The following is a 15,710-nucleotide window of genomic DNA, read 5'->3' on the forward strand; positions in this document are numbered from 1 at the left end:
TATATATATATATATATATATATATATATATATATATATATATATATATATATATATATATATATATATATATATATATATATATATACAGTGAAGCACAGTTTATACGTTTTTGAAGAGACTGTATAAAAAAAAACGTATAATTGGTATAGGTTACTAAGTATTAGACTATGCAGGGACCGATTTGAAACACATATAATTGATAAAAACGTACAAAAGAGAAACGTATAAACGGTGCTTCACTATATATATATATATATATATATATATATATATATATATATATATATATATATACAAATATATAAAAAAATTTGGGGGCTCATGGTTGGGGTTCTAACCCCCCTATCCCCCCCATGGCTACGCCACTGATGGTTGCCTAAAAGATACGTTTTACCATCGTAATTAAAGAGGTTCACGATAACACTAGCACAGGCCGTGTGAAGCAAGCCTTCACGTAAGGGTTAGTCAAACAGAGGTAATTTAATGTAACCGTTATGGGAATATAGGCACCAAATGCAATCCTTGACGAATTTCTCGACCACGCCTTTCATTTTATTCCTGACAGCCGGGTTCTACATTGCGTGCATTGATAAACACAGTATGTTAAAACTTGGACTATGGTCCCTACCGTATTTCAGAAACAACACTGAATAATTTTTTTGTACTGCAACCTGAGTTCAACTATTGTCCCTCGAGCAATCCTTTTTGAAGTACAGGGTGGGGCGCGGGAACTTCCTTTTTTGAAAATGAAACAAAAAAAATTTTACATACTTGAAAGTCATTATTATTATCTTTTTTCTGTCAAACATATTGGGAGATTATGCTTTACACTGTTTTGAAAACAATATCTTGTAGGTGTTGCCCTCCGTTGTCAATACACTGTTTCAGTCGAACTCGGAAGTTTTGGTCAACTCTTTGAAGCATGTCGACCAGTATATAAGCAGTTTCGGTTTTGATGCAGCTCTTCGGGTCCTCCAGGGTTCGTGGACGATCGTTATAAACCCGCAAGTTCTGATAACCCCACAGGAAATAGTCTCAGGGGGTTAAACCAGGCGAGCGTGCAGGCCAGTTTAAGTCCCTATTCCGATCCAGCGGCTGTTAGAAAAAAAACGCCTCCACAGTAAAAGCGTGATGCTGTATCGACCAAAGCATGAAGGCAACTGGAAGCATGATGTAACAAAACTTCCCATTCAGATCTTTCCGTTGAGCCTCTACCCACCACTCCATGATGCTCCACACTTTTTACGCGCCAAATTCTAAAAAGGAAGTTCCCGCGCCCCACCATGTATTACAGTAACAATAGACTAAAACTGAGGGAAAAAATATTTCTTTTTGGTCTTGTTCCCAAACTAACTGAACTTTAAGTGTTGTAAACTTTAAGTAGTTTTTCACAAGAATGTTTCTGAAAGTAATTATGATCATTTGTGAATTACTGAAAAAATATTACTAAAGAGGAGAGAAAGATTCTGCTTCAAGAAATGATTCAAAAATAGTTACTCAGAACTTAAAACATCCTTCATTGTTTGATATAATTACGTAACAGAAAACTCAGTCATTAACTCTTTTACGTTAGATATTTTAAAAAATGACTTTGTTTCGCAGTCAATGATTGCAACCAGCTTTTTTTAAAAAAACACTGCGTGGGGAAAAAAAAAAAAAAGTCTCAAATTTTTTCTGACACTATTCTTGTGGACACTAATGTAAAATTACCCCTTGAATCTAAATATAACCACAGTTTTTCCCCATCACCCACCTTTTTTTTGGAGATATCACAATCCAACTTTATTTTCAGTTTTCGGCAGTTTTATAAGCATTATTTTTTTTCGGAAGGGAAGGCAGAATTATATTAACTACTAGCTCCATTTCCCGGCTTTGCACGGTCTACCTCTAAAATAAAAGTTGTGTCCAGTGACGCATGTTCGACAATCAAGCTTCATTTAGAGAAAAAAAAATACTGTAAAGTTTCTCGTCAAAACAATCATTCATAAATAAAGAAAACGGCAAATCAAAAATTCCCGAATAAATTAAACGCAACCCTTCATAAAAACATCTAAAAATCCTTGATTATCTTCTGCAGACAGTACAAAAAAAAGAGAAATCGCCAAATAATAATCAAAAGGGGAAATTTTTACATCAAAACAAAAAAAATCCATTCGGCTTAAAAATATGCTTATAACTGCTCTTCTGGTGATTTTACAGCCTTGGTTTTTTTTTTTTTTTTTTGAAATTCGAAGGAAGTAAATGAACTCCAGTGCCACTTTTCGTGGGCTTTCGAATGGCTCAAAAATCGAACTGGTCGGATGATTATTTCGGGTAGAAAGAGCCATTTAATGCAATTTTGGGGCCCGAAAAGTAAAGTTCGAAAGGTTCGGTACTTTATTGGCGTTCGAACCCCCCCCCCCCCTTACGTTCCTTCTCGGGTGCCCAAGTACCTCCCTGCTGAATTTAGTCGAGATCCTACGAAAACTGGATTTGTATAGAGAACGTACTTACATACATACATAGACATATATTCTTTGTTTTATTTATATATATTAACATTCTTCTGGGGCTATGATGGATCAAAGTTCAAAAATATGAACATTTGTAGCAAGTTAGGAGACTCGTCCCCCCCCCCTCCTAAAATATTTTAAATCTCAACAAGAAACTATTTGTTTCTGGATTTTTTTTCTCAACTTTTTAAGTTATTTTTTGGAGTGTGGCCACAATCCTATGAGTCCCAAGTCTAGCAAAATGTTAACATTAAAAAATAAATTAATCAATCTTGGAAGCATCGTATGTTACACAAGATTCGCATCGCAGATCTTCAGCAAATAACTTTCCCGTAGTTTTTATATTTCCACGTTACATTTACAGATATAATTAAAATTAAATGATATATTTATATTCATTATGACAAGAGTAATATGTATTTAAATTTATGAAGATGCAACGTCTCCATTGTTTTATCAATAGATCAAGCGAGGAACTCCTCAAGCGATAATGCATCTCCAGAAATATAACTATATATTAATTATGTATGTAGTATTACATTAAGTCTAACCTTACACCCTTTTTACTGAAGTACGACACTTTGATCATATTTCATAAAGCATATAGTATACAGTTTTCCTTGTCCGCTTTTTTAATGTGACAAATAACACTTTGCTTGATAACAATTAAAAAAATATTTATGAAAACGAAATCCCGAAAATCAAGCTTTACAGGTAGCAACAAATGTAGATTTTCACCAAGAGACTTACAAGACTGCTGTTACTAAACTTATTGTCAATACTAAATATTTTTATACTGGAATTATAAATAAATCGATAGTAAATAACATTTTTTTTTAATACTTTTTCTCTATAAGATACAAGTTGAGAAATTATCCATTTCACTTTACATACCTGTTATTTTCCACTACATAATGTCTTTCTCAAATTTTGACTGTATTTTCACTGTCACTTATTTATGCAAAACAATCTCACTGAGTGAGTGACATTCCTTTTTATTTCTTAAGCGTTTTTTTTAATTGAAAACCCTTTTTGAAGGTTTTTTTTAACTATTTTCATACGCTTCTGATTCCTACCTAAAAACTAGTTGTTCAGCACCAGATTATTTTCCCTACGCTATACAAAAAGGATTTCTAAATCAGTTTAAGCCTCTTTTTCTACTTAGTTATAAATTGTTTCTAAATAACCACAGAAAAATTTATTATTTCGTAACTGCCCTCGTATTTTTTGAATTTTGAACTGTTATTCTGGTCATTATCATTATGTACTTTTCGTTTATTCATAATTCAATTGCTTTTTTCTTTAATTTGTAATTTTCCTCCGAGTGAAAATTTGCTTTAAGTCCAAAATTTATGCTTTCCATTACTGCCTGCTTTGCATAAATTTCATCACATTTACTTCATTCATTAATCATTAATAACTACGACGCACAATTAACTGTTCAGTACGTAAAATGACAAAGCTATCCCCAATAGTTTGCATGGATGAGTGGCCTTAAATGTCAGTTTTGTAGGTAATTGTTCAACGCGTTTGAACTTCCAAACATCTGCGAGTCTAGTTCTCGCAGCATTGTTCCTCTCTAATTTAACAAAGTTCAAAACTTTGAACAAAGGGTTTTGTCGGAAGGAAAGATGTAGGCTTCACCTAAGCCATTGACATATTAAGAGTAAATCGCAATAATTTCAGGTTAACTTAATCAAAGAAGCCTTATAGAAAATCATGAATGACAACAGTCTTTAATGAAATGCGCAAAAGACTTTCAGTGATAATGTGAAGCTATTTATTATGTGACACTGACGCTCATCAAATCAGTGAATAGCTGTTGACTGATGAAAGCAAACAAAGCGTCTTAATTTCAGTTGTTGTGTTGACACCGAAATGAGATATTTTCATAGATTTAGCTTTCGCTTTGTTGTGATTGAGGAGCGATTTGTTGTTTAGTTTCAGCACAAGAAAAATTGAGATAAAGTTGAATAAATTAAAAACTTCATTCCTTTAGAGTTAAACATTTACTTATGTGTCTCTGTTTATGCAGTTAAGTTGAAGATATTTTGAATAGAAAGGATTTTTAACAAAAACTAAAAAGATTTTATGTCGTAATTTTTCTTTTTTGGAAAAAGAGTTGAAACTTTGTACTAAAATATAAGAAGTAAAAAGAGACAACGTTAATAAAGTGAATGAAATATTTTTATTTGTACTTTTATTTACGTTGTCTCATTTGACTATTAATTTAGCTTTTGTTGGAATATTATATTAAATGAATATCATTTATATTATTTTAAATCTTCAATTAAAAGACTTTAACAAGAAATCTCTAATTGATGCTTATAAGCATAAAGCTATAACTATCTTTTTAAAAATAGAGTGAAAGGTTTAACCTAAAAATTCATTAAATCTAGCATAAATTTAGGCGCAAGCATCATACTGTAGATAAATTTTATTTTTATGCAGTTTTTTTTTTTTTTTCTTCTTAATTTTCTCGAGCAATAGGCTAATTTTGTGGTAAAAGGTTATATCAGTATCAATGTTTTTATTAGCAAAAAGTATTACAAGAAAAGATGCTAGATTCTGCTATAGCGACCTGGTGGGTTCAAACTTAAGTGCTCCTATTTTCAACCCCGCCATGAGTTAGAAAGTCACGTGACTTGTTTTCAATAAGGATGCATTAAAAATCGAGCAATAATTTTTTTTTTTTTTTTTTTTTTTGCTGCACCAATGCTTGCCATTATTGACAATCCTTTGTCTTTTGATGTTGTAATGCCTCTCAACCCTGTATTTATTTTATTTTATTTATTTATTTATTTATTTATTTATTTATTTATTTATTTTTTTTTTTTTTTTGAATTGAAAATTTGTTTAGGCACGCTGAGTATTTTTGAGGTGGGAACAAAACTATTAATTTGGTGACACCGTCACATTGCCGACAGTTAGAAAACAGCGCACGAACAGCTTCGCTCAGTTCCTTTACTACGTTACTTTCGTTGGAAAATACGGACCTCAGTAGTACTGTTACCAGCGCGTACCAACCCAAGAAGCTGTGTAAATGGTTTCAAAATCTTATTATAATACAGACGCTCAGCCATTTCAAGATTGACTGTAGAAGAGATTTTTAACTTTTCGAGTCATAGGTATCAGTCAATGTCTTCCTAAGCCATAAGTAGGGGAATGTGGGGCAAAGTGAAATGGTTAAGATGACCGAGTTTTTTCAAAATGAACAAATTGGAAATTTGTTTTGAAAATTACAGAACACAGAGAAAAAGCATTCACTGTTAAAAATTTTCCGGAAAATTTACGGTAATTGTTACTGGCATCCATGTTGCCAGTAACTATTACCATAAAAATCAAATGTTACTGTAAAATTTTACGGTTTCCTCGGTAGGCCACAGCAACCAGTTGGCGCTGGGATCGCTTATTTCTCCGGTATAAATTACCGTAAAAATCAGCGATGCGTCGGCGATGCAATTTTACAGTAACAATTACCAGAAAATCTTCCTGAATTTTTAACAGTGTTGTATTTTCTAATAAAACTTGCGTTGAAACAATATTTCTTATTTTTGGCAGTAAACTTGAGTCTTCAAAAAAAGTGGAAATTTTTCACTTTTTTTTTCATGGGGCAAAGTGAAAAATAAAATATTTTATCTAATGAAATATTTACTATTCGATTATAAAACATATTTTTGATCAAAAGAATCAGTAAACAAACTGTTGAAAGGATAAATGAAAAGAAAGTGAAACAATAAAGGAATAATTAAACGAATAATAAATCAATTAATATATGAAAGAAATAAATGAGCGAGTAAAAGAATGAATGAATCAGAAAATAATTGAATCCGATTCCTGAGTAAGTAATCTCAAGGAGGGTGAACCCCAGGTCAATGCATTTCTTCTCCAGAAAAAAACATTTTTAAGCTTATATAATATTTTTAATGTGAAAACTTCTTTAGACGCTTTTGGGCATTATTTAAGATGATGAGAAAAAAAATATAATGTTTCTGATATGAGTGATACATGTGTTAGTAGTTGCCACAATGCAAATGGACAGGTAATTGTAATGGTTGACAATAACAAATTGACAGGTTGAAATTGACAGGTAATTTTTCATATTTCACCGGCTAAGTATATAAACGCAATACAAGACTTTTTGAATGAAAATTTCTTTATTCTTTCTAAAGACGCTTCTGCATTACGTGAAAATAAAATTGGGAGGAGCTTTGATGATTTTCCAATGATTTTGAGTGGGGATTTCAACATCAACTTAGGATGATAGGAATCTACCATTCATTGAATTTTTAAATAGAGAATTTAATTTGACGACAGCAGATGAGTTCAATCTTAGCACAATGAGATATAAAACTACAGTTGTGCAGTAGGGTGGAACGAAAAAAACAAAGTTTTTACTTTCGAATCGTAATAGTGCGGAAAAGTTGCGATAGGTGAAGACTTACAAAACAAAACAAAAATTTTTAAAATCGGATAATATCTTCCGATCCCGCAACGAGCCTGAATATTTGAAAAAATGGAAAATTTCGTGTTTTCTTAGTGATTTTACAAAAATTTTGTTTTAATGTTTCTTTTTAAGGCTCTGAGACGGAAATGTTGTGATTGGTAAAGCCTTCAGAAATAAAAAAAAACAAATTGAAATCGAATAATACCTTCTGATCCAGAAACAAACCTAAAAAATCGAAGAATTAGAGAATTTCAGGTTTTTTTCCGAATTTTTAACATTTTTGGTTCAATGTACTTTTTCAGGCTACAGAACGGAGAAGTTACGTTTAGTGAAGACTTCAAAGCAAAAAAAAAATCTTTTTGAAATAAAACAATATCTTCCGATCGCGCAACGAACCTACATATTTAAAAAAATGTAAACTTTAAGCCCTTTTTCAGCTTTTTTTTTTTTTTTAGTTTAACGATCCTCATAAGTTTGGTATGAAATACTAACGAAAGAACGTTCGTTTTTTAAAATAAATGTGATATTTTAGTACTAGTCTGTCTTGAAATTGTCCACATGGCCCTTTAATCCCGCGTGATTCATATTTGCTTATGCCGCTCAGTACAGTGTATGCATCTGATACGCCCCATTAGCGCCTCACGATCTTGAATTTATGAGCTTTTTCGTTGGTTTGTGTCTATAGGTATCTTACTTAAATGAATAAAGCAGTCGTGCTGGCATCAGTATTTCTCAATGTTTCTAATGTGCGTGTGATGTCTATTTGCTCTGTTTAACGTGTTTCAAACATGAATCCATCTTTGCAAAAAATAATTACGAGAAAGTCCCTTGAGTGCCCTATATTTGGCCACCCGAGAGATTTGCCAACAAATAAGCTCCTTACTTATGAAAATGTACTTCAAAGTTGCTTTCAAGAGAGATTTGAGTTACCTAGAAAAGTCAATAACACGAAAATGAGTTTTTCCATTGTTAAGGACAAAAAGTTAAATGTAACTTTGATAAGGCCTCGATTCCTATAGTTTCCCTGAAAAGATTTGCTCAGCTCATTGATATCTTCTACAAAAAATATCTCAATTTCATGAGATCTTACAACCGAGACAAGGATAAACTAAAGTTGATAAATTTAAAAGTGAAGAAGGAAACTCTTTGACGTCTCTGCCTGTAAGTGCGTAAAGAATGTTATTTGCACTTGTAAAAAGACCCTAGACATTTGTGAATGTCCAATTTACATGAAATGTACGTGTGAAAAATCTGAAAAGATACTGATCTCTGAACAAAGATTTCTCTATCTTCAGAAGAAACATGGCATAGGAAAAATTGGAACTTTGGACCAAATGATTTGTCAAATCGTGACCCCGGCCCACTCACACATTCCAGATGGCTCACTTGTGCAAATAGAGTTCTTAGACTACGTAAGTGTATCGATCCTATCAGGTGAGTTAAAACACATAGTGACTTTTTATTTTGCGATGTTACATATCGGTCTGGTTTGAAATAAAGAACCGCAAAAATTTCACAGACGGTGCCATTCATGTTTACAGAACAATTCAAACCTGTCGATACTTACCTGACAATCTAATTAATGGCAATGGTGTTTGATGAAAGGAGGCACATAAGAGAACTAGCGTTTAAAAGTGTGTTAAAAGCCAGAGAGTTTCTTTCTAAAGGCAAGAGCATTAGAAACTTTGTCATTCCATCTCTACATTTCGAAGCAGAAGATTACACAGAGATTATTAATTGGAGCACGACAAAGCTATCTTCACCTTTTCCTCGAAACGGTCATAACAAAGACATTGAAAAACTTATTGTAACAGGCACTATACACGACTGGGATATAAAACTATTCCCCTGCCATACGCAAGCTGTCAAAAGATGTGGGAAGTTAGTGACGGAGGCTTCACTCAAAGTGTGGGGATTTAAATCAAGAGATGGCTACATAAAAGCAACATTGAAATCCAGATTAATTATGCCCGAATTTTCCAAAAAATCTGATTATAAATTAGCTTCCACAAGAAAACACTTAAAACAATAAGACTTGTATACTGGATTGTAAATTTGGTAAATATTTTATAACTTTCTATTATTTGAAAATATTTCATTATTGTAAAGAATGGTAGTTTTGCATGTTTAAAAGATACCTTAAAAGTCAAAAAATAAATTAATGTTTATGTTTATTATAGGGTTTTTTAAAAGGCTTTTCCCTGTAACACCGGGGGGGGGGGGGAAAACAGCAAGAACAATTTTATTTTTAATCACTAAGAAAAGATGAAATTCTCCCTTTTTTTTACTTTTCATTCTTGTTCCTGGATCAGAAGGTATTATTCGATTTCAACGTGTTTTTTTTTAATTTCTGAAGGCTTCACCAATCGTAACTTTTCCGTCTTAGAGTATTAAAAAGAAACGCAGGAGCAAAATTTTTAAAAAATCGCTAAAAACATGAAATTTTCCATTTTTTTCAAATTTTTAGGCTCGTTGCGGGATCGGAAGATATTATCCGATTTTAAAAATTTTTGTTTTGTTTTGTAAGTCTTCACCAATCGCAACTTTTCTGCACTATTACGATTCGAAAGTAAAAATTTAGTTTTTTTCGTACCACCCTATTGTGCAGTCTTTACAAGATATTTTAGTAGATTCGAATCAAAGTTTATTTCCTATTTTAGTTACCATAAACCTATAGTATCAGTTTTGAAATATAATGATAATAATGATAATGATAAGGGAGTAAAAAATCATGGATATTTTTTAAAAAACAATTAAAAACTTTTTACTTCAAATCAGAATGTTTTGATTTAAATCTGAATTTTTTGATTTTTTTAAAAGGCTCTATAAACTTTCGCAATTGATTAATTTATACTTTTAAATATACTTAAACTTAAAATCGATGTTTTAAAATTTTAAAAACAATTAAATTTCAAACAACACGTCACCAAAACGTTTTCATATTATCACGCAAAGCCAGTTTCATACAGCTGCATATGATTCAAATCAAACTTAAAATAGATTCCGCAATTGCACATATATATGCATAAAAACAGGGCGATTAAATTGTCATTTGGCTTTTGCCAAATGTCTTTTCCTCTATAAGCTCAATTTTTTTTCCCGTAATGAGCTTCGAATTTTCTGGCATGCTGGTCAATATCACGGCATATTCGGGGAGGAGGATTTTGTTTTTATTTAATATTTTTTTATTTTACACTTTTTAGTTAATTTTCATTGACTTAGTTATTATGATTATAAGATGGTACATTTTGAAATCTTGTCATTTCATTGAAAGAGTTTCCATAGTGCGGTGGTCTAAACTACCGATAATTTGTCCCTCTAGGGACCTAACTCGGCTTAAAGCTACATGTGCTTGACCTTCAGCAATAATGCGCGAACTTAAGTCAACCACAACTATATAATAGCCAGTATAACTCAGGATGATGCGAGCTCGGAAACGTCGTCAGTCAAGTCCCTCTCGCAAAACTAAAAAAGCCTGTCAAGAAAGTACACGTCGCGAAACTCAGTCCCTCGAATCACGACAAAAACAAATGCAACATGTTAGAAATGAAAATCGAATTAGTAGACTTTCTTTCTTTTGGTGCTTATTGCACGGGTTTATTTTGATGAGGACTACAATCTGAGTGTCTTGCCTCCCTTACGCATGATATATTTTTTATTACAGTACAGAATACATATAAACAGCAGATGAAATAATTTACACCACAAAGAGGGGAAAGTACATCCGGAGTGGGTGTCGGAGTCGAACCCACCGCCTCAAGTGTGAGAAGCAATCGCTCAGACCACTCGACCACTGAGGCCCCAATTAGTAGACCTAGTAAATAAAAATATTCAGGCAGCGAAAGCTACCTGTTGCACTCATTTGTAGCACGCTGTGTCACACGCAGGTAGCATGCGACACGATCCCGAAATGACAAAATGGCGACTGATTGTTGATATGGTGAATTTTGATTACTGTCATGTGTTTAGTGACACTCCAGAGGTTAAGTCAAATCGATTGAAGTAAGAATTACCAAAATTGGCCAAGGCGTTTAGCCTCTACAACGCCACATAGGAACAAACATACATACATAGGCTTATCACGGAACGCGGGAGCGTCCAGGCCGCCAAGAAAACCAAATGCCTACCGACAAGGAAACCAAACGTCAGCAGCCAACAGAAGCAAATCCACCACCAAGAAAGAGGAAAAAAAATAAACGTGACTAAGTACAGTTTACACGACAGAACAAGTTGGGGTTTTCTGGGATTTTCACCCCTTTGTATCCCCCTTTAAGTTAGAAAATCGCTGTTCAAAAAAGTTTTCGCTTTCTTTGACAGGGCTACAGCCCAGACGAACAGAGGAATCAAGCTGATATTTCGCACACATTCCTTGTGCTCTACTGATGTGCCTTTTGTGCTATTTGACCCCCCTCTCCTCTCGTTTTTACCCCCCAAATTGTACCTTCCCGGGGTTCTGTCACAGCCCTCCGGGGGACTAAGGTAATGATTTTTTGTATACATTTTCTTGGGGAGCCATTCAGTACATATACAAAAATTCAACCTCCAGGGACATCATGAGCCGGAGTAATTAAAGTCTGAAAATCACTAATTTCCCCTAAATTCTTATGTACTTACTCTCAGCTCATGGGGTTTGTTAATCTCCGACTACAACTGCAACGTTAGAACAGATCTAACAGTTATTCAAAAGTTTTCTTAGGAAACGAAATTCACTCAAGACTAAAACAGATCCAACAGTTGCAACTAGACGTTAAATCGCGGATATCTCAAATTTGCCAAAGCGGCGCGGACTTAGCTCATTGGGCTTTCTGTTTTAAGATTTCGTGTTGCTTGTTTATATTTAAGCAGAGAAACAAATTGATGAGCATGGACAGCATTCTAATCTCAATTGATGAATTGAGATTAGAATGATGTCCCCCCCCCCCAACCCCAAGTCTTGCCAATACGAAATTTCCCTCCCCCTGTTTTTCAGTTTTGATATATTTAAGGGGGGAAGAAATTTTAAATGTCGGCGCGAAACTTGGGTTAAAACATTAGAATATTTTGCGTGACATATTATATGAAACTATACGCATATGAATATGATACATCTAACTTTATAATTGAAAGCGAAAAATAGTGGCAAATTTGGGATACCCGCGATTTGACGTCGAGTACAGCTGTATAGATCTTCTGACACATTCAAAATTAAATTACTTAAAGGCTTAGTTTTTTTTTTTTTTTTTTGCTTGGTGATAACATGCGTTATTTCGTCCTTTTAATGAACTTTTAAACAAAACTAGGTATTAAACAAGACAGACTTCCATCAAAAGAAAGGTAAATTCCCAAATAATTAAAATTATCCCATAAAACGTAAAATAATCCACGATTTAAAAAAAAAAGTCATTAAACAAAAAGTGAAAAGCTAGATTAAAACAGCCCGCAAGCTGTAAAACATTTTTAAAAAAAAATCATGAAAATGTTGAATAATCCATCAAAGAAAGAAACTGCAGTAGAATTTATTGCGAAATTGTAAAATACTCGAAAACCATGTAATTTAAAATATAGTATTTTATTATCCAAGAAGTTTTCTTTGCAACAGATAGGATACAAGAACTGCAATAAAATGTAAGCCGCCCAATACTCGCGAAACGAACATAGAAACTTAATGGTCAGAAAATAACTTGACGTAAAATTAGGCTTGCCATTATTGTTCCTTAAAAACACAAAACAGTGTTGTTTCAATTGAAAATTTTCTTACTTGAAGTTCTCAATTCTAAAAATACAAAGTAATAATACCAACGCAAAAAGATGTGATAAGCTCATCAAAAACAACCCTGTTGTAAAAATTTCCATGCCAAGAAAACCTTTAACTTTTCGCGCACAAAAAAGGCAGCCTTCATCCTAAACCCCAAAACCCTCAGCCTTAAAAAGTTATGATATCTAGTTTGCCCGCCAAGTATCTGCCAAATTATCATCATCCCTCTTTTTTTTTCATCACACCTACTTCCATTAGAACCTCCTCCCACCTTCAACTCCTCAGAAATATGGATAGATCCTTTAAATTGTTTATCTTCTTTGGCGGAAAGCTTTTTGCTCACCAAGCAACCACTTCACTTTCTTCCCGCCAAACAGGATAAACAATCTAAAGGATCGATCCATATTTCTGAGGAGTTGAAGGTAAGAGGAGGTTCTAATGGAAGTAGGTGTGATGAAAAAGGAGAAAAGGGAGGATGATAATTTTGCAGATACTTGGCGGGCAAACTAGATATCATAACTTTTTAAGGCTGAGGGTTTTGGGGTTTAGGATGAAGGCTTTCTTTTTTGTGCGGAAAAGTTAAAGGTTTTCTTGGCGGGGAAATTTTTACAACAGGGTTGTTTTTGATGAGATAAACACATTACCCTCCTTTCCGTCGCGCAGTCGGGTAAAAACATATTAGTTTCCAGAAAGTCACAAAAAAGAATGTCACTGTGTCCCTGCTATCGAAATATGAGGTCTTAAAGTTAATTTGAAGCCAAGTCGCGAAATTTAGTGAGTTTTTGAATCACCTTTCCCACGCTTTTCAGGTCGATGTCTTGCCACTTGCAGACGGTGAAGTCCCATAGTATAAGTAGGGGAATGTGGGGCAAAGTGAAATGGCTAAGATCACTAACTTTTTTAAATATGAACAAATTGGAATTTTGTTCTAAAATTTATGGTTCATAAAGAAAGAACAAAATATTTTACAATAAAATTTGCACTGAAACATTTTTTATTTTTGGCAGTAACTTTGTACTTCCATAAAAAAGGTGGAAATTTCACTTTTTTTTTCTTATGGGGCAAAGTGAAAAATGATTTTTTTTTTCGGATGAAATATTTTTAGTTGATTATTTAAGATAATTTTGATGAAATGAACAAAAAATGAGTGGAAAATGAAAAGAAAAGGAAAAAATAAACAAATAAAAAATAAAATAATAAGAAAAAATAAATGAGTGAATGAACAAAAGTGAATGAAAAAGAAAATAAGTGAATGAATGAATAAATATATTAATAATTAAATGAAGAAATGTAAATGAAATAATAAATAAATACGGAAGTGATTTGATAAAGGATTGAATAAGTAAACGAAATGAGCTATTTTACTTTGCCCCATCCACTTTGCCCCGCATGCACTTGAATAACTGCACAAATCATTTTTTAAAACACATATAAGCCTAATATTAAACAAATAAATACTGCACCGAATATTAGTAGATCTCAATTAGTATTTAAAACGTTAATAACAAGAACTTTATCATTAAATAATAACAAAAATCATTTTTGACTTACAACAAAATATTACAATATGAGTGTCAGTTTTTGAACATTATTTTTATTATCATATTGTTTGATTTTCAGAGGTAACTTTTTCGTGACTGGAATAGACTTAGTTTGTAACTACATAGTTAAAATGTTACAAGGTAGGTGGCGGTAAAAGCAAGAGTAAATATTTCACCATTTCACTTTGCCCCGCTATTTCACTCTACCCCACAATCCCATACTTCACATTTCTTACTACATCTGTACATCTTTTTAGTAAAAAGTCAACTTTGAATTTTTAGTAAAGGGGTATACACAAACAAGGGAACACAACCCTTTTTGCAAAAACATGCTTGTTTAAGCTAACTTGAGCGTGTGTAGGACTTTTTTCACAAGCATGATGATTCCGCAAGCAGTTTCTTTGGCATCATGCTTAATTTTACTTCAACAAACATGTTTTTGTGAATATGCTTTTGCGTATGTAGGCACTTTTCGAAGTTGACTTGGTGGCCTACGCAAACCGAATGCGGGGAGGTCTCCATCTGTCTCCTTAAAACGGAATTTATCTTCCTCATAAACTAGAGTGAAATCAAACTCGAGCTTAGATGTCTTCCATGCGTACTGGAGCATCTCACTGCATGGTTTTGCGAAAATTACCGACTGAAGTGAATACCAAGCTTAACTCATTTGAATGGGAAGGTAACTGGCATACTTTGATTTCAGTAACTTAATGACTGAAATCAGACACTGAAAATAGACACTCTTAATGTCAGCTTGGCATTAAGAGTGTCTATTTCTTCTTGGGATGCTCATTAAAAGGGAGTCTAGTTTTTGACTCTGACCTTGTGTTTGGTTGCCCTCTCAATACCAATGTGAAGGCAACCGAGCTCAAATCCGCTGCCAAAACTTATCTTTTTTTCTGAGCTCCATATCGTCGCCCTAGAGCAACAGTAAGCTATCTTAGTGTTATTTCTGGGATTAGATATCTTACTGTTGCTCTGAGGTGACGATATAAACTAGTTACATCAAAACTATACTTAATTGCAGCACTACTCTTTGTCTTTATATTATATTTAATATACCTTTACTGCTGAAAGAAGAGCTTCTAAGTTAAAGTTTAAGTCGAGGAAATTATACTTTTGTTGCATTAAAAACAATCGTCTTGGAAATAACGACAGTGAAATAGATTTACTGAATGTAACAAGATAGAAAACGGAGATCTGAAAAGTGTAAAACATGTTGTTCTAGATTAAAATATATCAAGTGAATTTGTGAATTTGCAAATACAAGTACTAATGAGGAAAATAAGCATATCGGCAGATTTCAAAACGTAATACATTGATTAATTGAGAAAATAAAAATCGGAAAAAACGGTTTCAACAAGAAAAACACATAGCCATAGTGTTACAAAAATAACTAGAAGTTTCTCATCCTGAATCAAAATCAAAAATGTCATCTTCAGCCCACTTATAAGCAAGGCCACCTTAACTGACTTCCATTTGTGAGTTCCTAT

At 33.2% G+C, this 15,710-nt stretch overlaps 1 protein-coding gene across 1 annotated transcript in view; it reads right to left on the reverse strand.

Moving 5' to 3' along the window:
- Positions 1-15,710, reverse strand: part of LOC129231372 (dopamine beta-hydroxylase-like) — a gene marked incomplete in the record, with an annotated part of 223,781 nt that overhangs the window by 125,256 nt on the left and 82,815 nt on the right.

This window comes from Uloborus diversus, chromosome 10 (assembly GCF_026930045.1).
Source record: "Uloborus diversus isolate 005 chromosome 10, Udiv.v.3.1, whole genome shotgun sequence".
Taxonomy (NCBI): Eukaryota; Metazoa; Arthropoda; class Arachnida; order Araneae; family Uloboridae; genus Uloborus; species Uloborus diversus.